Source organism: Chiloscyllium plagiosum, unplaced genomic scaffold (assembly GCF_037043375.1).
Source record: "Chiloscyllium plagiosum isolate Xiang-an unplaced genomic scaffold, Cpla_swu_hap1 HiC_scaffold_46, whole genome shotgun sequence".
NCBI lineage: Eukaryota > Metazoa > Chordata > Chondrichthyes > Orectolobiformes > Hemiscylliidae > Chiloscyllium > Chiloscyllium plagiosum.
This window is the reverse complement of record NW_028270184.1, coordinates 62,711,715-62,733,200: the sequence shown is the minus strand read 5'-3', so window position 1 is coordinate 62,733,200 and position 21,486 is coordinate 62,711,715. Positions and strand designations below refer to the sequence as shown.

The window sequence follows — 21,486 nt, the reverse complement described above, 5'->3', positions numbered from 1 at the left end:
GAGGACCAGGACTTGGGGCTGAGTCTGTCTCTCTCCAGCTCAGCTTCTCTAACACAAAGACACACAACAACATTGGTCGCTCTGCTGCTTGGCATGCTTTAATCAACATTTTTGTTGTTTACAAATGGAAGTGATGGATACGGTCAGTGGGATGGTGCTTTTTCGCACTGCCCCCTGAGTTGTGAGAAACATTGAAATGTTTCCCTGGAACCCCCCTGTGGGATAAGGAGGGACAAACCAGCTCTACCCTCAGTCTGTTCCCATAGCGACAGGCTGTTCCATCGCTGAAACACTGAACTGAAATGAGAAAATCCCGGATGGATTGATTAATGAGGGGATTTGATGGATGGATGGATTTCAGTGAAGGGATATTTCAGCACATTCTTCAGCTGCTGCCTGAACTTAGTCTGGGTCACGGCATAAATCGCGGTGTTTGTGCAGCAACTGAGGAGCTGCAGCATGAAGCCCAATTCCCCCACAAAAGGATCAAGATACACAGACCCAGACGCAATATGAATCAACCTGTTCCATAGAGAATAAAGCATTAACGTTGACCATAACAGGATGAAATTGGCCGAGATCACAAACAGTAAAATGATGGATTTTTTACGGTTTCTCATTTCTGTGTCAGACTGAGCGTCCCCATTGGTGTGAGCGCGGAGTCTCCTGCGGGCTCTGCTGGTCACTACAATGTGTCTGACGGTGAGAACATTGAGCAGCAGAATCAGAAGAAATGGGACACACGGGGTTAGAATGTGGTGGAGGAACTCGATTGTACCCCAGACACTGGAGGTTCGAACAGCGTCGGTTACATAACAAAACCAGGGGGGGTTCCCCAGCCAATACCAAGCCGTGAGCATAAAATACCAGGAAATGTTCTTTAAACAGCTCAGCACAGTCACTGCTCCCAGAACCACAGCCGCCGTTCTCTCACTGCAATATTTACTTTTCAGCTTCTGGCGACAAATGGCCACAAACCGATCAAAGGTGAAAGTGACGGTGAACCAGACAGAGCAGTCACTGGCTGCATAAAGCAGGACGGCGTGGATATTACACACGGGGACGGAGTCCATCAGGAAATAAAATTGTTCCCAATAAACAATGGGAATGTGTCTCAGGATCAGGTCGAGGATAATGACCAGGAGATCCGCCGCTGCCATGGCCCCCAGGTAACGTCTGACACATGGAGATAATCCACAATCTTTATAAAGCAGGACGTAGATGGTCACTACGTTAACTGTGAGGAAGGAAAACAAACACATTATCCATCAGCCTGGAAGCAAAGGGACCCGTTTGATTGCAGACCCAGTGAGATTTTCAAATGTGTCCCTGTATTCAGGGATTTATTAAAATAATTGGAGCTGGAATAACAAATGCGAAGGTCTGAATTACTGACAAAAATGTGACATAAACCACAAGAAACCCTCCTTCCCCAAACACACAAAGACACATCCATAAGGACAGATGGTTTTAGAACATTCCCAAACACTCAATCACTCGAGAGCAGACACAGGTCACTCCTTCCCAGTTCCTAATACGTAAGGTGGAAATGTTGCTGTCCTGAAGGACTCTCTCCCAGTTTCCTGAAGACAAACGGAGTTTGGGAATTCCTGTATTTTGGTCTAAATTGTGGTCGATCCTGTGTCGTGAAGAAATGTAAACACAGGGAAAACGTATTCACCCCTTTACCTGACTGACGGGCCTTTGGAACAGTGTCTCCTTCTCCCTGAAACGGGATCTCTTCCCTCGGAATCTTATCGTTTGTTCAATTCACTGACGTCCGGCCGTTCACAAACGATGTCAGGGACAGAACGTTCCGGGGAATGACAGTTATAGAATGTTGGGGACAGAACCTTCCAAGGAACATCACTTATAGGATGTTGGGACATAAAGTTCAGGGGAACACCTTGACCTGTCCATCACCTTTTCCCCCATCCACCCCACCCTCCTCTCTGACCTATCACTTCTCCCCCACATCCATCTTCTGATCACATTCCCAGCTTCCTTCCCCCCAACCAAAGCCCCAGTCCCCTCCCATTTATCTCTCAGCTCCCCGGTCCACAAGTCTCAATCCTGATGAAAAGATTATGCTTGAAACGTTCATTCACCTGCTCGACGGACGCTGCCTGACCTGCTGTGCTTTTCCAGCACCACACTCCCAGTCAGAAAACAGTCCGACATCGTCATACTCACGGGACCAGGCCTGATGGTTCATGTTTCATGAAGCCCCATCACCATCCCTGGGCAATCCTGTCCCACCGGCAGGATAGACACACCAGTGATGGGGACTCCCTGGGATACAGTCAGGGAAGGAGTTACCCTGCAATTCCCCAACATTAATTCCAGAATCCAGGAAATCTCATGGTAACAGATCATGGTCAAGGAAATCGCCTGAGAATGGATATCTCCTGCCTCCCACCCCTCCTCTCGGTGATAACTCAGTTCCCCTCGATGTTAGAAACAAATCAGAGGAAGCACTAAGAGTGACAAGGACACAGAACCTCCTCTGGGTGTGGGACTTCAATGTTCATCACCAAGAGTGTATCCACAGGCCCACCACTGACTGAGCAGTGAGGGGCCTCACATACACAGCAGTCAGACTGGGGGAAGTGATAGGTGAACCAACAAGAGGGAAACATTCTCACCAAACCCCTTGTCCCAGAGGGATCTGTCCCTAACAGTATCTGTAGGAGCAACCAGCACACAGTCCTGGTGGACGGGAAGTCACAGCCTCATATTGAAGACCCTGCCCACTGTGTTATGTGGCACTCCTCCTGTGAAGTAGGGACATACTTCTAAAGGACCAAGCACATGGAAGCTAGCCATCCATGAGACACTGTGTGCTAGCAGCAGCTGCAGCATCAATGGCCTTCCCTCCATCATAAAGTCAGAAGTGGCCTATTCACTGATTGTTCCAAAATGTTCTGCACTAATCCCAACTTCACCTGTACTGAAGCAGGCTATTCAGCCCATCAAGAGTTTTATTCAAGACAACATCCACCTGGTCCAGGACCTGATCCATTTCTGTCGACGGGCTGGTCTGCCGAGCGCCTTCCTGCTCTCGACCAGGAGAAGGTGTTCAACAGGATCGATCACAAATACCTGCTCGGGACTCTGCGGGCATTTGGGTTCGGGATGCTGTTCCTCGCCCCGATCCAACTTTTACATACCACTGCAGAGTGTCTGGTTAAAGTTAACGGTTCCCTGGCGGCGCCCCTTCACTTCAGGAGAGGAGTACATCAAGGCTGCCCTCGTCCAACCAGCTGTATTCCCTGTGCGTGGAGCCTTTCCTGCGCCTCTTGCGGGGGAGGTTGTCGTGGCTGGTTCTGCATGGTGTGGGCACTGGGTTGGTCCTCTCGGCTTACGCTGCCGATGTGCTCTTCTCTTTCATCGACCCGGCTGACCTGGGGAGGATGCGCGAGTGCCAGGTCATGTTCTCGGCAGCGTCTTCCACCAGGATAAACTGGGCCAAATGTTCCAGACTTCTGGTCGATCCGTGGCGGGTGGACTCTGCCGGAGGAGTTGCGGGGGTTCAGCTGGAGTACCACCCATCTCCTCTACCTGGGGGTCTACCTCAGCCCGGCTGAGGAATCCTGGCCGCCCAACTGGCAGGAGCTGGAGGCCAAAGTCTCGGCTCGCCTAGGCCGCTGGATAGGACTGCTCTGAGTGCTATCTTACAGGAGACGAGTGCTGGTCATAAACCAGCTGGTGGCCGCCATGCTGTGCTACCGGCTGGTCACTTTTGTCCCTCCTCCTGGCTTTGTCCCTGCCTTCCAGAGAACGTTGGTCGACTTCTTCTGGAACAAAAAGGTGCACTGGGTCGCTGCGCAGGTTCTGAGTCTCCCTATTGAGGAGGGCGGTCAGTCGCTGGTGTGCGTCTGCACCCAGGTCACGACGTTCCGCCTTCAGACCTTGCAGCAATACATTTACGTCGAGCCTCCTTCTCGGTGGGGCGTACTGGCTACGTATTTTTTTCCGCCAGGTGCGTAACCTCAATTACGACACGCAGCTCCTGTTTGTCGACCGTGACGGTTTGGAGGTTGCCCTCAAGACACTGCCTATCTTTTACCAGGACCTGATCACTGTCTGGAATATGGTCGAATCGCGTCTCCGCTACCCTCCGGCTGGAGTAGCGGCTGTCATCAGGGAGCCATTGCTCAGGAATCCGCACCTCCGTACTCGCGGGTTCGAGTGGCTGTCAGAGGGGAGGGCCGTGGTGGCGAGGGTGACAAGGGTCGGGGACGTGCAGGGTGCCGGGAGCCTGGGCTGGACGCTGCAGCATGACATAGCGAGCAGGGCAGTGGTAGACGTCTGGTACGTGGCCACCGCCATCCGACGCCTTAAAACGGCAATGCTCGGACCTGACGTAGTGCACCAGTTGGAGGATGCTCAGGTGTGCAGTGGAATTCCGTCCAGGCTCACCCCAGCCCACACGGAATTTCACATTGGCACAAGGTCCTGTACTTCCCACGGGAGCCTGTGCCCCACAACCTGAGCTGCCCTGGAATTTTAATCTTGTCCCTTTTAAGGACGTAAAAAGGCGTATCCTATATCGACTGCTGCTGCACACCGTCCATCTCTTCTCCCTCATCCACCGTCCGGACGCGCCTTGGCGTGCCCATTTGCGACTGGGCGGTGGGGATCCCCAATGGAGGCTCTCTAGGCGGGAGTCCTCCCCTTTCTCTCGGGGAGCTGGAGTGGAGGGTCCCCTGCAACCGCAGACTGCGTTGGTTCATAGACTCCCAGCCCAACTGCTTGTTCTGTGGCGCTGTGGAGTCCGTGGACCACGTGTATATTGGGTGTGGGCCTTTGCACTCCATTTTTGATTTTCTGAAAAACCTCCTCCTCTGCTTTTGGCTGCACTTCAGTCCCACGCTCCTGATCTTCGGGCACCCGGTACGGAGGAAGGAGGGCAGGTCTGAAGACCTCCTCATGGGTCTGGTCCTGGGCCTGGTTGAACTGACCATAAACAGGACCAGGCAGCAGGCCGTGGAGGGGGTCCTTAGGGACTACTGCCTGCCCCTCTTCTGCTATGTTAGAGCCCGGGTGTCCTTGGAGAAGGAGTACACCAACATCCTGGAGTTGTTCACGGAGAGGTGGGCGCCGCAGGGAGTGGAGTGCATTATTTCCCCCTCCAACTCTATTTTGATTTAATCCCTGCCCTCCCCTTCACTGTTTGATCACACAGCATTACCCTTTGATGTGAAGGGCACTGCTTGTCACTTTCCTTTCTTCCTGGTCGTGGAAATTTGAATAAAGATTCGTGCACCTTGTGTCTCTCACTGTGTCTCACACCTGTACACGCACAACATGGATGCTGGGGAAAAATAAGCACTAAAAATAAACTGAAGTGTCAGACATCATGTTCACTAAAAAACACAAGAGATTTAAACAGGAACAGAATGCGGCCATTCTGCCATTAGATGCTGTTACTCAGCTATTGGAGCAGATCTTTTAACCTTTCCAACCTGTTACACAGGAAATGCAGGGAAGATACAGCCTTTCAAAGCTGCTACATAGGAATACGGGGAGGGAGGGGGGATACTGAGCCAGGAGCAAGAATGAATTAGGGAGAAATCAGTCTCTATCAAATTATTGACTGCAGTGACCAGTGCTGGGACCTCAACTATTTGCAAATTACATCAATGGTTTCCAGAAATGGAACAAACATGTTCTAACTACATTTGAACTGACAGTAAGATTGATATAAACTGAAGTTATCAAGGGGAGGTAGAGACTCTGTAAATGGATAAGTAACAGACAACAACTTGGCAGATCGAATATAATGTGGGTAACTGTGAACCTGTGATCTTTTTTCAGGAAGAATAACAGGCTGTGTATTACATAGATAGAGAGGGATTACAGGACTTAGTGATACCATGTGTACTGGAGGGTTCACGCTGACCTGTCCAGACATGGGAAGTGTGGCCCCATCACTCTGATGGTCTGCTCCCTGATGTTCTCAGTGGCCCCATTACTCTCAGAACATACCGGATATTTTGATGTGGTTGGTTGGTGGTGGGACTTGGTGAGGGGGAGGATGTTTTGAGCCCTGCACAACTGGGACAGCCTTTATCTAAAAGGCTATCATTCCTTTTTGCGTGGAGACGCGAGGACAATGGAAATGGCTGCCTGCTTCTGAATGAAGAGGCTTTGCCTGTTCCCAGGACAGCGGGTATTCAACAACATGATGAACTGTACCTGGGCACACTGTAACGTTAAGGGGGTGAGAGACGGAGGGTCCAATCACAGGAATGGAAACTAAAGGTATTACCAGATCAGCTGAAATGGTAAGATATTCCACACTCTCAATCCACCTCACAGAACCAGCCCAGACACCATAAACCCAGAGGAGATGTCTATTCATCGTGAAACACTGTGCAGACCAGGCCAGTGTACTGCTCAGTACAATCCAGCAATCTGTCCAGATCATGTCAGAGCATTTACCTTTAAATCATCTGTCGAGTATGCGAAGCTGGGAGAGAGACAAAAAAAACCCTTCTGATGCTGGAATCCAAAGTAGACAGGCAGGCGGCTGGAAGAACACAGCAAGCCTGGCAGCATGAGGCGGTGGAGAAATCGACGTTTTGGGAGTAACACTGCTGAAGGTGTCCTGAAGGTTTACACGGGAAATGTCAAATTCCACACCTCCGAATGCTGCCTGGCTTGCTGTGTTCATCCAGCCTCCTGCCTGTTAAGTGTGAGAAGCAGTAGAGACCACACCCATGAATTGATCGATAAACCCGGATTAAACATCTGTTCATCACCAGGAGCTGCGCAGTGATCACCAATTTGTAACCTGGAGCAGTTACCCTCCAAGCATGAAGGACTGTGTACACCACCCCACTGCATTGATCTGTTAACCAGGAGCAGTTACCCTCCCAGCATGTAGGACTGTGTACACCACCCCACTGCATAGTCTGTTAACCAGGAGCAGTTACCCTCCCAGCATGTAGGACTGTGTACCCCAACCCAGTGCATTGATCTGTAACCCAGGAGCAGTTACCCTCCCAGCATGTAGGACACTGTACTGCAGGGAGAAAGTGAGGTCTGCAGACGCTGGAGATCAAAGTTGAAACTCTATTGCTGGAACAGCACAGCAGGTCAGGCAGCATCTAGGGAACAGAAGATTCGACGTTTCGGGCACATGCCCTTCTTCAGGAATGAGCAGAGAGTGTTCAGCAGGAGAAGATAAAAGGTAGGGAGGAGGGACTTGGAGGAGGGGCGTTGGAAATGTGATAGGTGGAAAGAGGTCAAGGTGAGGGTGATAGGTCGGAGTAGGGTGGAGGCGGAGAGGTCAAGAAGAAGACTGCAGGTCAGGAAGGCGGTGCCGGGCTGGAGGGATTCGGCTGAGACAAGGTGGGGGGAGGGGGGATGAAGAAACTGGTGAAGTCCAAGTTCATCCCCTGTGGTTGGAGGGTTCCCAGTCGGAAGATAAGACGCTCCTCCTCCGACCGTCGCGTTGTTGTGGTTTGGCGGTGGATGAGTCCAATGACCTGCATATCCTCGGTGGAGTGGGAGGGGGAGTTGAAATGCTGTGCTACAGGGTGATTGGGTTGGTTCGTCCGGGTGGCCCAGAGGTGCTCTCTGAATCGCTCTGCAAGTAGGCGGCCTGTCTCCCCAATATAGAGGAAGCCACACCGGCTGCAGCGGATGCAGTAGATAATGTGGGTGGAGGTGCAGGTGAATCTGTGGCGGATATGGAAGTTTCCTTTGGGGCCTTGGAGAGAAGTGAGGGGGGAGGTGTGGGCGCAAGTGTTGCACCTCCTGCGGTTGCAAGGGAAGGTGCCGGGAGTGGAGGTTGGGTTGGTGGGGGGTATGGATCTGACAAGGGAGTCGCGGAGGGAGTGGTCTCTACGGAAAGCTGATAGAGGAGGGGAGGGAAATATATCCTTGGTGGTGGGGTCCGTTTGGAGGTGGCGGAAGTGACGGCGGATGATGCGCTGTACATGGAGATTGGTGGGGTGGTAGGTGAGGACCAGTGGGCTTCTGTCCTGGTGGCGGTTGGAGGGGCGGGGCTCAAGGGCGGAGGAGCGGGAAGTGGAGGAGATGCGGTGGAGGGCATCGTCGATCACGTCGGGGGGGAAATTGCGGTCCTTGAAGAAGGAGGCCGTCTGTGTTGTGCGTATTTTGAACTGGTCCTCCTGGGAGCAGATGCGGTGGAGACGAAGGAATTGGGAGAATGGGATGGCGTTTTTACAGGGGGCGGGGTGGGAGGAGGTGTAGTCCAGGTAGCTGTGGGAGTCGGTCGGTTTGTAGTAGATGTCCGTGTTGATTCGGTCGTCTGAGATAGAAACAGAAAGGTCTAGGAAGGGGAGGGAGGAGTCCGAGACTGTCCAGGTGAATTTGAGGTCGGGGTGGAAGGTGTTAATGTAGTGGATGAACTGTTCAACCTCCTCGTGGGAGCACGAGGTAGCGCCGATACAGTCATCAATGTAGCGGAGGAAAAGATGGGGGGTGGGGCCAGTGTAGTTGCGGAAGATGGATTGTTCCACATACCCTACGAAGAGGCAGGCATAGCTGGGGCCCATGCGGGTGCCCATGGCTACTCCTTTTGTTTGGAGAAAGTGGGAGGATTGGAAAGAACAGTTGTTCAGGGTGAGGACCAGTTCAGTCAGTCGAAGGAGGGTGTCGGTGGAAGGGTACTGGGTGGTACGGCGGGAAAGGAAGAAGCGGAGTGCTTTGAGTCCTTCGTGATGGGGGATGGAGGTGTACAGGGACTGGATGTCCATGGTGAAGATGAGGCGTTGGGGACCGGGGAAGCGGAAATCCTGGAGGAGGTGGAGGGCGTGGGTGGTGTCACGGACGTAGGTGGGGAGTTCTTGGACTAATGGGGACAGGACCGTGTCGAGGTAGGAGGAGATGAGTTCGGTGGGGCAGGAGCAGGCTGAGACGATGGGTCGTCCGGGGCAGTCAGGTTTGTGGATTTTGGGCAGGAGGTAGAAACGGGCGGTTCGGGGTTGTGGTACTATGAGGTTGGAGGCGGTGGATGGGAGGTCCCCTGAGGTGATGAGGTTATGGATGGTCTGGGAGATGATGGTTTGGTGGTGGGGGGTGGGGTCATGGTCAAGGGGGCAGTAGGAGGAGGTATCTGCGAGCTGGCGTTTGGCCTCAGCGGTGTAGAGGTCGGTGCGCCAAACTACTACTGCGCCTCCCTTGTCAGCTGGTTTGATGGTGAGGTTGGGGTTGGAACGGAGGGAGTGGAGGGCTGTGCGTTCCGAGGGTGAGAGGTTGGAGTGGGTGGGAGGGGTGTGGGAGTTCAGGTAGCGGTTAATATCGCGGCGGCAGTTTGCAATAAAGAGGTCGAGGGCAGGTAGGAGGCCAGCACGGGGTGTCCAGGTGGACGGGGTGTGTTGGAGGTTGGAGAAGGGGTCGTCAGAGGGTGGGTGAGGGTCTTGATTGAAAAAGAAGGCACGGAGGCGAAGGCGGCGGAAGAATCGTTCAACGTCACTCCATGTATTGAATTCATTGACCCGAGAACGTGTGGGAACGAAGGTGAGACCCCTCCTGAGGACTGATCTCTCATCCTCAGAGAGGGGCAGGTCCGGAGGGATGGTGAACACACGGCAGGGCGGGGAGCTAGGACCTGGTGTGGGACTGGAGCTGGATGTGGAGGCGGGGTTAGGCCTGGGGGCGGGGACAGAGGTCGGCGGGGGGGCGGGGTTAGGCGCGGTGACGGGACTCAGCCGGGGGGCGGGGTTAGGCGCGGTGACGGAACTGGGCCGGGGGGCGGGGTTAGGCGCGGTGACGGAACTCGGCCGGGGGGCGGGGTTAGGCGCGGTGACGGAACTCGGCCGGGGGGCGGGGTTAGGCGCGGTGACGGAACTGGGCCGGGGGACACTGTACTGCACCCCAGTGCATTGATCTATAAACCAGGTACCGTTACGCTCCTAGCATATAGCATTGTGTACACCATCCCAGTGCATTGATCTATAAAACAGGAGCAGTTACCCTCCCAGCATCTAGGACTCTGTACTCCACCCCAGTGTATTGATCTGTAACCCAGGAGCAGTTTCCTCCCAGCATGTATGACTGTGTACACGACCCCAGTGCATGGCTCAGTAGCACTGTGTTAGATCCCTGCCCAGCGTGGGGAAACTTGCAGCCCATGCTGGAAGTGACAGGATGTGCAGCTCCCACCCATTTCCAGCTCCATCTCTCCATTGTGTCCTGACAAGGGGATGTTGTGGGTGTGAACAAGACTGCCACAGAGATACAGAGATGGAGGGGGAATCAGTTTAGACAATAACAAATGGGAGGGCTGTGGAAATAGACACAGAGGGGGAGACAGAGAGACAGTGTTATGGAAGGATGTTTTCCCAGGTTTCAGAATGCAGAAATGAAAACATTTTAACAGCATCGTGTAACATAAGTGTTTTCAAGAATGGTGGGTGGACAGGATATTGGTGGGAGTTCAGATGATGCGGAGTTTTGGATGAGTATTTGTCCTGCAGCTTTGTATCTGGGTGGAGGGTCAGCAGAGTCTTTGACTCATTGAGCTAAATATAACAATAATTTGTCTCAGTGCCATTTCCATTGAGTGTGACAGAGGAATCATGCACACGGGGCCGAGCTATTTTCCTTGTGCTATCCTATCGAACTCACCTCATTAACTACCCACCCCATCCCATGGTGTCCCTCTCATTCAATACCAGCCCGACATTCCCACCCATTATGGCTGGAGGTACTCACCATCGCCTGGTTGCCCCTGGATATTCCATGACCCCTGACACTGGGGCCATCTTTAAAAGGCCAAGGGTCACACAGTTGAGCTTTCTCAGTCTGGAGCTGCCCTGCAGTTTACACCGAGCATGGCAGATAAGGTGTAATTACACCGCGGTTTGTCGACAGGGGCACGGAGAGCCTGGTGATTGGGCTAGTACAGAGGGGGAACATTCTCTTCCCAGAGGGGGCCACACCATCAGACCCACCGAGCATGATCTGAGCTCACCACCCAGCACAGTGCAGTAACTGTGGTCTGAGGAAATGTCCAGCAATACATGACAAGCATCAATAACCTTCCCCGCTCTGTCAGGATAAGGGTCACCGGATTCTCTCTGCTCCCTCACACTCACGGTATATCTGTTATAGCATAGATCGCCGAACAAGGCTCATGCTCCACCACTCTCACTGCTGCATGCAGCACCTTCTCTGTCTCTCTGTCTCTCTCTGTCTCTGTCTGTCTCTCTTTCTCTCTCTCTCTCTCTCCCCCTCCACTTTACCCACCCCCACCCACCACATTAATAACACTGCATGGATACAACACTGTGGACTGACTCCTTCCGGACACCTCACCATGACCACGTCCCCTACCTATACCAGCTAACAGCAGGGCCACCCACCCCCACACTCACTCCCTCCCTCCCTCCCCTTCTACCATTCCAGGAGAAACAGCCTGGAATAGGACAGAAAGGGCCAAGCCCGGTGATGGAGTCCCCGATATCCGTTCCCTCACCTCCCTCCCTCCCGCCATGTGGGGAGGACCCCGGTACGAGCCGGAGAGGACCAGGACGCCTCGTGTGGAGATTCTGAAACATCCACGTCCCACCAACCGAGTAAGGAGCAATGTTCAATGAAGGGCGATTCTAACTTTAAACACACAGGCAGCTCCGTTTCCCCCCAGCACAATTTAGAAGCCGTGGCCCTGATGCCATCTCCCTTTTGTGTCGAGCTGGTACAAATGGAATCCCCACGGTCTCGGTGGGCAGGAGGGTGGGCTCACAACACATCGTCACCACCACCTCCCAGGAGAGGAGCACCGAGATTCCCTCCTACACCTCCTCCTGTAAACAGCTCAGATACTGAAACTAATCTGTGATATTAACTGCCCTCCCCACTTGTCCCGACATCTTCAATAATCTGTGCTCATATACACGCAGTGACCTCTGTTCCTGCATCCCCTTTTTAATGGCACAGCCTGCTTTAGACTGTCTTTATTTATCTTTCGTACCAATCTGCATCACCTCACAATGTTCTGCATTGATCCCCATCTGCTATATACCTGAACACACCAATGTGTGATTTTACTGTTAAAGTTCCACACTGCCCTCCATAGATTTTACAATTCTTCCAGGTTCGATGCCATCTACAAATATTGAGATCGTCCTAGCGTCACAGTCCCCATGAAACATCTGAAATCCTGCCACACTCACGAGTGTGAGCAAGTGAAATATTGCTCCATGGACGGTGTCGAATAATGACATGCTGTCAACGGAGCAACAAAAATCCAGGCGGTCTGAATGAAATATTAACAAACCACAGAGCATGAGAGATCTGGATAGGTTCCACTTATCTATATTAATCAGGGTATGATGTGATGAAGTTGAAAGCGTGTACTGTACCTTTAGGAGTAGGTGAATGCTGTTCTGAACTGAGAGCTTGCAAGCACCTGAGATATGAGAGAATGGCAGACCCAGAAACACATATTGCAAGAGAGCTGGAGTTGGGTAATAAGCAGTTAAGAGATTGGGGGTCTCAGAGTTGTGAATAGTTGACGCAAAATGTTCACTTTCAGAGGTAAAAAATAAATTGATGTTTTTTATTTAAACTGTGGAATTTGTGAGTTCTCTGCCATTCATATTTGAACAGTTTTCAAGGTGAATTGAGCATTTCTTTATGTTTAATTGAAATTACCAGATGAGCTTCAATTCCTAACAATTCTTGTCAGTGTATCTGTGTGTCTCTGTGTGGGGCAGGTCTGGCAGTCTCTGTCGTGTTTAAAGTGATGCAATGCCACCCTCTGCTGGCCTCCATACGCCACTGCACAGGCATTGGCCGAGGGTGAAAACCAACAGGGATTCATTCAGAGAGGGGGAGGGAGAGGGCAGCTGCTCCCAGCACCATGCAAACTGATGTCTTATCCACATACTGATCTAAATGTCCTTAAAACATTGTAAACTGTCACTGCTTTCACCGTTTCCTCTGGAAGTTCATTCCACACACAAGCCAGACTCTGTCTGAAATAATTACCTCTCATGACATTTGTGAATCATTTTTCCTCGCATCTTAAAATATCCCTCAGTTTTGAATTCCCAACTCTAGGGAAAAGACATCAGCCCTTCAGCTTATCTGTACCCCTCACGATTTTGTAAACTTCTGTGAAGTTACCCCTTAATCTCATCCTCTCCAGTGAAAAAAGTCCCAGCCTATCCAGCCTCTCCTTTTCGCTCACTCCCTCCATTCCCAACAACATCCAGGTTAATCTCTTCTGAACCCTCTCCAGTTTAATAATATCAAGGTCAGTAATATCAAAATGTTTTCTAAGGGTACGGGAAGTCCAAAACTAGAGGACATAGGTTTAATGTGAGAGGGGAAACATTTAAAAGTGACCTAAGGGGCATCTTTTTCACCCAGAGGCTGGTGCGCCTATGGAATGATCGAGCAGGATGACCAGACTGGACACAGTATTCCAGAAGGGGTCTCACCAATGTCCTGTACAACCACAACATGACATCCGATACTCAAAGTTCTGACCAATGAAGGCAAGTGTGTTCAACACTTTCTTAACCACACGATCTATCTGAGATGCAAATTTAAAAGAATTATACCTGACGGCCTAGGTCTCTGTCCTACAACACTGTCAAAGGCCCTACTTTTAACTGTATAGGTCCTGCTCTTGTTTGATTTACCAAACCCAATACCTCGCAGTAATCCAAACTAAACTCCTTCTGCCACCCCTCAGCTCAGTGTGTGATATTACTGCAATTTCACCCTCCCCCTTCAATGTTAAAATGCCCATCCCTCTCCAGGATGCCTGCACACTCCGGCCTTGAGTTTCACAAAGACCCTGAGCTTGGGTAGCCTAGTGTGGTTCGTGGGAGGAGGTACAGATTGCAGTTGAGACAAATATCTTGCATTTGTTTAACAATACAAAGTGTTTTTTTTTTGTAATTGAGTAATGATAACCTGATTATAATAAATAGGAGAAAGTGAGGATGGCAGATGCTAGAGATCAGAGCTGAAAAGTGTGTTTTTGGAAAAGCGCAGCAGGTCAGGCAGCATCCAAGGAGCAGGAAAATCGACATTTCGACGTTTCGAGCCCTTCTTCAGGAATGAGGCTGGAGTGCCAAGCAGGCTAATATAAAAGGTAGGGAGGAGGAACTTGGGGGAGGGGCATTGGGAATGTGATAGGTGGAAGGAGGTGAGGGTGACGGTGATAGGCCAGACACTGGCCTACCGCAGCTACACTGGCACCACCCCCCACCTTTTCCTCCGCTACATCGATGACTGTATCGGCGCTACCTCGTGCTCCCACGAGACGGTTGAACATTTCATCCACTTTACTAACACCTTCAACCCCGACCTCAAATTCACCTGGACCGTCTCAGAATCCTCCCTCCCCTTCCGAGACCTCTCCATTTCTATCTTGGGCGACCGACTCAACACGGACATTTTCTATAAACCGACTGACTCCCACAGCTGCCTAGATTACACCTCCTCCCACCCTGCCCCCTGTAAAAACGCCAACCATATTTCCAATTCCTTCGCCTGTGCTGCAACTGCTCCCAGGAGGGCCAATTCCAATACCGAACAACCCAGATGGTGTCCTTCTTCAAAGACCGCAACCTCCCCTCAGACTTGGTCGACGATGCCCTCCACCACATCTCCTCCACTTCCCGCTCCTCCGCCCTTGAACCCCGCCCCCCCCAATCACCACAAGGATAGAACCCCATTGATTCCTCACCTACCACCCCACCAACCTCCGGATACATCGTATCATCCTTCGTCATTTCCGCCACCTCCAAACAGACCCCACCACCAGGGATATCTTTCCCTCCCCTCCACTATCAGTGTTCTGGAAAAACCACTCCTTCCACCATTCCCTCGTCAGGTCCACAATCCCCACCAACCCAAACTCCACTCCTGGCAGCTTCCCCTGCAACGGAAAGAAATGCAAAACTTCGCCCACACCTCACCCCTCACTTCCCTCCAAGGCCCCAAGGGATCCTTCGATATCTGCCGCAAATTCACCTGCACCTCCGAACACATCATTTACTGCATCCGCTGCACCCGATGTGGTCTCCTCTACATTGGAGAGACAGGCCGCCTACTTGCGGAACGTTTCAGAGAACACCTCTGGGACACCCGTACCAACCAACCGAACCGCCCCATTGCTCAACACTTTAACCCCCCCTCCCACCCAACCAACTACATGCAGGTCCTTGGCCTCCTCCATCGCCAGACCATGGCAACAAGACGCCTGGAGGAAGAGCACCTCATCCTCCGCCTAGGAACCCTCCAACCACAAGGGATGAATGTGGATTTCTCCAGCTTCCTCATTTCCCCTTCACCCACCTTATCTCAGTCCCAACCGTCAGATTCAGCACCACCTTCTTGACCTGCAATGTTCTTCCCGACCTCTCCACTCCCACCCCCTCTCCGGCCTATCACCGTCACCCTCACCTCCTTCCACGTATCACATTCCCAATGCACCTCCCGCAAGTCCCTCCTCTCTACCTTTTATCTTAGCCTCCTTGGCACACCAGCCTCATTCCTGAAGAAGGGCTTATGCCTGAAACGTCGATTCTCCTGCTCCTTGGATGCTGTCTGACCTGCTGTGCTTTTCCAGCAACACATTTTTCAGCTCTGATTATAATTAACCCACACTGAGCTGAAAGCGGGCACTAACATATGTCCCAAAATCTGGGTATGGTAGTATAGTGCGTAATGTCCCTGCCTCTCAGTCAGTGCTCTGAATTTGATTCCAATTCCTGAACTTGTGTGGTAGTGTTCCTTGCTCTGGACTAGAAGGCCTGGATTCAATTTCTGCCTGTTTCAGAGGTATGTCACAGCATGTCAGTACAGGTTGATGAGCAAACACACAGGAGAATACTGTTACAGCTTTATGGGTATTGCTGAGTGGTGCTCGTGTCCGTCCGGGCACAAAGGTCTCGGTGTAAAGCTCACAGATGTGTCTCCTGATACATCTGAACAAACTGATTAAAATGGATTTCGAATTGTGACCTGATGGACAAGGAAGAGGTGTCAGTATTGCATTTCAGAATTTAGGCCCAGGATGACTGAAAGTACAGCTATTCATGTTGATTAAAGTTACATTTTGCAGCAGTAAAGGTTTATAAAATCAGAATGGTCATGGATAGGGTGAGTACTCAAGGTTTTCCCACAGGTTACGCGTGTCAAGAACTATAGAGGATTGGTGGAAAGTGAGAGAGGAAAAGTTTTGATGAGGCCTAAAGGGCATCATTTCACACAGAGGGTGGTGCGTATATGGAATGAGCTGCCAGAGGAAGTGGTGGAGGCTGGTACAACTACGGCATGTAAAAGGAATCTGGATGTTGACAGACCTGCCGAGCTTTTCCAGCAATTTCTGTATTTCTTTAAAAAATGCATTCATTTTAACACAGTTATTCTGAATAAATTAAACATTTTATTTTTTTATTGACGCAGGGCCATGTAAACATATTTCAAATCAAACGAGACAATTTTCTGCTAAGAGTATGGCTCTGTGTATGACAGCAGCAATAATGCACCTACATGGAACAGGGAATGTGATGGAGGACATAGTTTTGACAATGTACAAGGAGACTTCAAATGTTCCAGTTTGGGAAAGGATTACATTACTGTGTGATTCAGCTCAGAGAGGGAGAAAATGTAATCTGCCTGAGAAGGAACGGCCTATTGCACTCTCTTTCCTTCATTGTTCCTCATCACAGCAATGCGTGCGAGCAAAAAAAAAAATCTACAGTCGTCATTACCATTCTTATTTTTTATGGAATCCCTGTAGTGTTTAAACAGGCCCTTCGGCCCAACAAGTCTATACCAACCTTCCCAACCCATTCCCCAATATTCATCCCTGACTAATTCACCTAACCTAGAAATCCCTGAACACTACAGCATGACCAATCCACCGAACCTACACAGTTTGTGGTCGGAAACTGGATCACCAATTAGAGCTCACACAGAAAAGTGGAGAATGTGTAAACTCCACACAGACAGTCACCCAAGGCTGGAATCTAACCCAAGTTCCTAGTGCTGTGAGGTAGCAGTGCTAACTACCGTGCTACCCTTTGGGTGATCACTGACCAGAATTCACTGGAATCTCCTCACTGCCTAAAGCAAAGTGAATTAAGCCAAATCCAACTGTCCCAGGATGGAATCCCATTGCTCGCAGCTGTGTGAGTACAATATCTTCAGAAACAGAATAGCGTTTTGGACAATCTCACAATTTTCCCTTTTTCACGAGTTCCAATAATATCTGGACAGAGTTCTTTCAAGTTAAAAGAGTGTGAGTGTGAGTGTGTGTCAGTGTTTTTAGAAAGGGAAATATTGATTATATAATTGCAATACCCAAAGTTTGCCATTCATCTTTCCACCATTGTTTGAGTAACATTGCTCTGGATCATAAACGTGCTATTTGAGCAGGTTAAATAAACTAGAATGACTTGTTCCTAAATCTGATCCTGACCCAGTCTGAGACAGATATGATCGGCCATCTCACCAACCTGGTTACTTTTAACATTTGTTGGGTGCAGTGGAGGAGTGAGACTAGAAAAGGAAACAGTGACCCAAAAAGCCGGGGAATTATACACCGGTCAGCCTGATGTCAGTGGTGGGTAAGTTGTTGGAGGGGATTCTGAGGAATAGCATTTACATACATTTGGGAAGGCAAGGGCTGATCGGAGTAGAAAACGTGTCTTTCTGCGTGGGAAATCATGTCTCATTAATTTGGTTGAGTTTTTTGAAGAGGTGACAAAGAAGATTGATGAAGACAGTTTGGTTGACATTGTCTATATGGACTTCATTTAAAGAACAAAGACCAAAGAAAATTTACAGCCCATGAACAGGCCCTTCGCCCTCCAAACCTGACCAAATCCAAATGTACTGTCTAAATCTGTCGGTCAATTCCTAAGCATCTGTATCCCTCTGCTCCCCACCTACTCATGCATCTGTCCCGACGCATCTTAAATGAATCTACCGTGCCTGCCTCTACCACCTCTGCTACCAACGTGTTCCAAATGCCCACCACCCTCTGTGTGAAGTACTTACCGCGTGTATCCCCCTTAAACATTCCACCTCTCACCTTGAAAGCACGATCCCTCATTACTGAATCCTTCACCCTGGGAAAAGTCCCCTCTCTATCCACCCTGTCTCAACCCATCATGATTTTGTAAACCTCGATCAAGTCCCCCCTCAATCCCCTTTTTTCCAGTGAAATAAACCTAACCTACTCAGCCCCACTTCATAGCAAGTATTTCATTCTGATTGGTAGACAAATGAGTAAGTTTCAGTCACTTGGGAGACAGGGGAAGCTAGTCACAATTGGCTTGAAGGAAGAGGGATATTTTTCAGACTCGAGGCTTGTGAGCAGCAGTGTGCTGTAAGAATCAGTACTGAGGTCACAGCATTTCATCATTTATGTAAAGGATTTAGATGTGAATAGTGGGGCCATAGTTAGTAAGGTTACAGATGACATCAGAAAGGTGGTGTAGTCGATTATCTCAGAGTACAACGAGACCACAATTAGATGGGACAAAGGGGCAAGGAGTGAGAGATGAAGTTTAATTTAGATAAATACGAGGCTTTGCATTTTGTGAACGCAAACCAGGGCAGGAATTATACACTTGATGGTAAGGTCCTGGGGCGTGTTGTGAAACAAAGGAATAGGGCTGTAGGTACATTGTTCCTTGAAAGTGGAGTCGAGGTAGACAGAGTGGGAGAGAACACATTTGGCACATTTCCCTTAATCAGTCAGAGCATTGAGTACAGGGGTTGTTATGGCATGTTACATCTGTACAGGATGTTGGTGAGACGACTTTAAGAATACTGCATACAACTCGGTTTTCTGCAGAAATGATTTAGACACAGATGTTCCAGGAGTGGAAGTTTGAGGTTTAGGGAGAGGTTTCCCCCTGGAGTGTCAGAGATTGAGGGGTGACATTATAGAGGTTTATAAAATCATCAGGGGCATTGATATTCTGAACAGCCACGTTCTGCTCCCCAGGATAGGGGAGTCCAGAAAAAGAGGGCATAGGTTGATGGGGAGAGGGCGAATGATTTAGAAGGGACCTGAAGGTACATGTTACACTCAGAGAGTGGTGTGTGTACGGAAAGTGCTGTCAGAGGAAGTGCTGAAGGTGGTTACAATCGCACATTTAAAAAGTGTCTGAAAGAGGAGGGATATTGGCCAAATGCTGGCAATGGGACTGGATCAGATTTGATATCTGATCGGAGTGAACAGATTGGACTAACGGGTCTGTTTCCGTTCTGCATGACTCTCTGATTCTATAAAAAGAATGACGAATAATTCTGAAAGGACCTTTCAAGTGTGAATTCTCTTCACTGGAAGTTTATCGTGCCTCTCTGCTCACATTAATTGAAAACTGCATTAGATAAATATTTGACAGAGAAGTGAGTCATGCATAATGGGACGCAGACAGGAAAGTGGGGCTGAGACCACAACCTGATCAGTCACAATCTTAGTGCCTGGTGGAGAAGGCTCAAAGTATCTAATGACCCACTTCTGCTCCTCAGTCCCATGCTTCTGTGTTCCATTCAGCCCCTCAAATCAGTTAGACAGGAGCAGTTGGAGGCTACTTACTGCTATAAACTGGTGCATAGAAACAGAGGAGTCTATTCAGCCCTTCATAACTGTCCCACACGCTTTGAGGTGATTTGGGAAATGTAATTGGAAAACCCAGGCACGGGTATAAACGAAGACCCTCATCTCTCTTTACAGATCTTCCCTTATCTGCAACTTGTGCTTCATTTGTTGGTCATGTTGTAGACCTACATTCACTGTGAATACAGCCCCTATACCTCACCCAGAGATGGCTCACAGAATCCTCTGGTCTCCCTGACTGCAATATGAAATAACAGAGCATTCATGAAAATAACACCCACTAGCTTTTCAATAACAAAATATGAGAACATCTGAAACAGGGGCAGGTCGTTCACTCCCCAAGCCTGCCTTGTCCTTCACTAAGATCATGGCTGACCTGCTCTCGGTCTGAAATCCTCTTTAATGCCCAATTCCTCATAGCCCTCACCTCTCTGACAGATCAATATCCATCTAACCCCTCTTCAAATACTTTCAGTCATCTCGCTCCCAGAAGACTCTTGAGAAGAGAAATCCTGACATTCAATCCCATCTGTTTGAAGAAAACACTTGCTGCTCCTATATCATGGTTTATTGATGTGAACAAAAGAGGTTGACACAAGGGTTCAGATAAAATGATTGGCCCCAATATCAAGGCTGTGGTTGACTTCTGTTGACATCAAGGAGCTTAACAAAACTGGACATAATGGGAATCAGAGTAAACTGTCCAGTGTTTGGAATCAAACATGGCACAAAGGAAGATGTTCATCATCTCAGTCCTGGGTCACCTCTGTGCGAGATCCTCAGGGTAGCTTCCCCTTCACAAACATCTTCAGCTGTTTCATCAATATCTCCCCGCCCCCACCCTCCCCACCATAAGATCAGAAGTGGGGATGGTCACTGGAGATTCCACAATGTTCAGAACATTTTGTCCCCCGTCAGCTCCTGAACTGGTCTGTGTCCATGTGCAGCAAGACCCGGACACCGCTCAGGCTTGTGCTGTTAAAGTGTCTGTAACATTCATGTAACAGCACTGCCTGACACTGCACATTGCCACAGTAAAACAAGAGTTCATTCAGCACCTCACGCTGGTTTCACAGGAATATGAGGAAGCCATTCAGCCCATTGACACTATTGGAGAAGAAAAGGACAGCCTATTCAGTGCCTCCAGCCTATTACTCAGGAAGAGGAGGACAGTGTGATGGACCACATCAGAGCCCTTCGAAAAAAATTGAAGGCAACAGCCTAGACTCTAATGTTTTCTTATTTTACAGGGAATGTAAAGTGTCTGTTTCAGATGAAATGTGACAGCATCAAGAGAAATTTCAGAGAGGGTAGCAGTCAGGAGATATACACTCAAGCTTCCAACTCTGTTGTGACGCCAATAGTTTCTGATCTCACTGAGAAACCAAAACCCAGAGATCCTAATCTGTGAGAGCTGGCCACTCCCATTCAGGCTGCATTAAAATAAACACAAGGCCTCCGTAGCTGTTACTCAAGCAGTCTTAACTAACTAGCTTGGTAACGATCGTTCAATCTCTCTCTTAAAAGAAACCAGGACAAAATAACCTCTTAAAGCTACAGCATCATCACACTTGTCAGTACAATGAGCTGTCAAACAGGAACCAGGGGTAACTAGTCAGGCCCTTGGCCCTGTCCAATCGGACGAGGAAGAAGCCAATCAGCCTCTTGAGTCACTTATACAGGAACAGTAGGAGGCCATTCCCAACTCAATGCACTTACACGGGGGTGCAGAATGTGGTAATTGATGCTGATTCCTGATGAATGCCTTATTCCCAAAACGTCAATTCTCCTGCTTCTCGGATGCTGCCTGACCTGCTGTGCTTTTCCAGCAATCGACGCTCTACTCTGATCACCAGCATCGGCAGACTTATGTGTTTCCAGATTGATGCTCTAACATGATGAACAAG

General features: G+C 49.8%; 1 pseudogene; it reads right to left on the bottom strand.

The window, feature by feature from the left end:
- Nucleotides 1–326: 326 nt before the first annotated feature.
- LOC148136360 (putative G protein-coupled receptor 139) overlaps nucleotides 327–21,486 on the bottom strand; it is a 201,122-nt pseudogene continuing 179,962 nt past the window's right edge.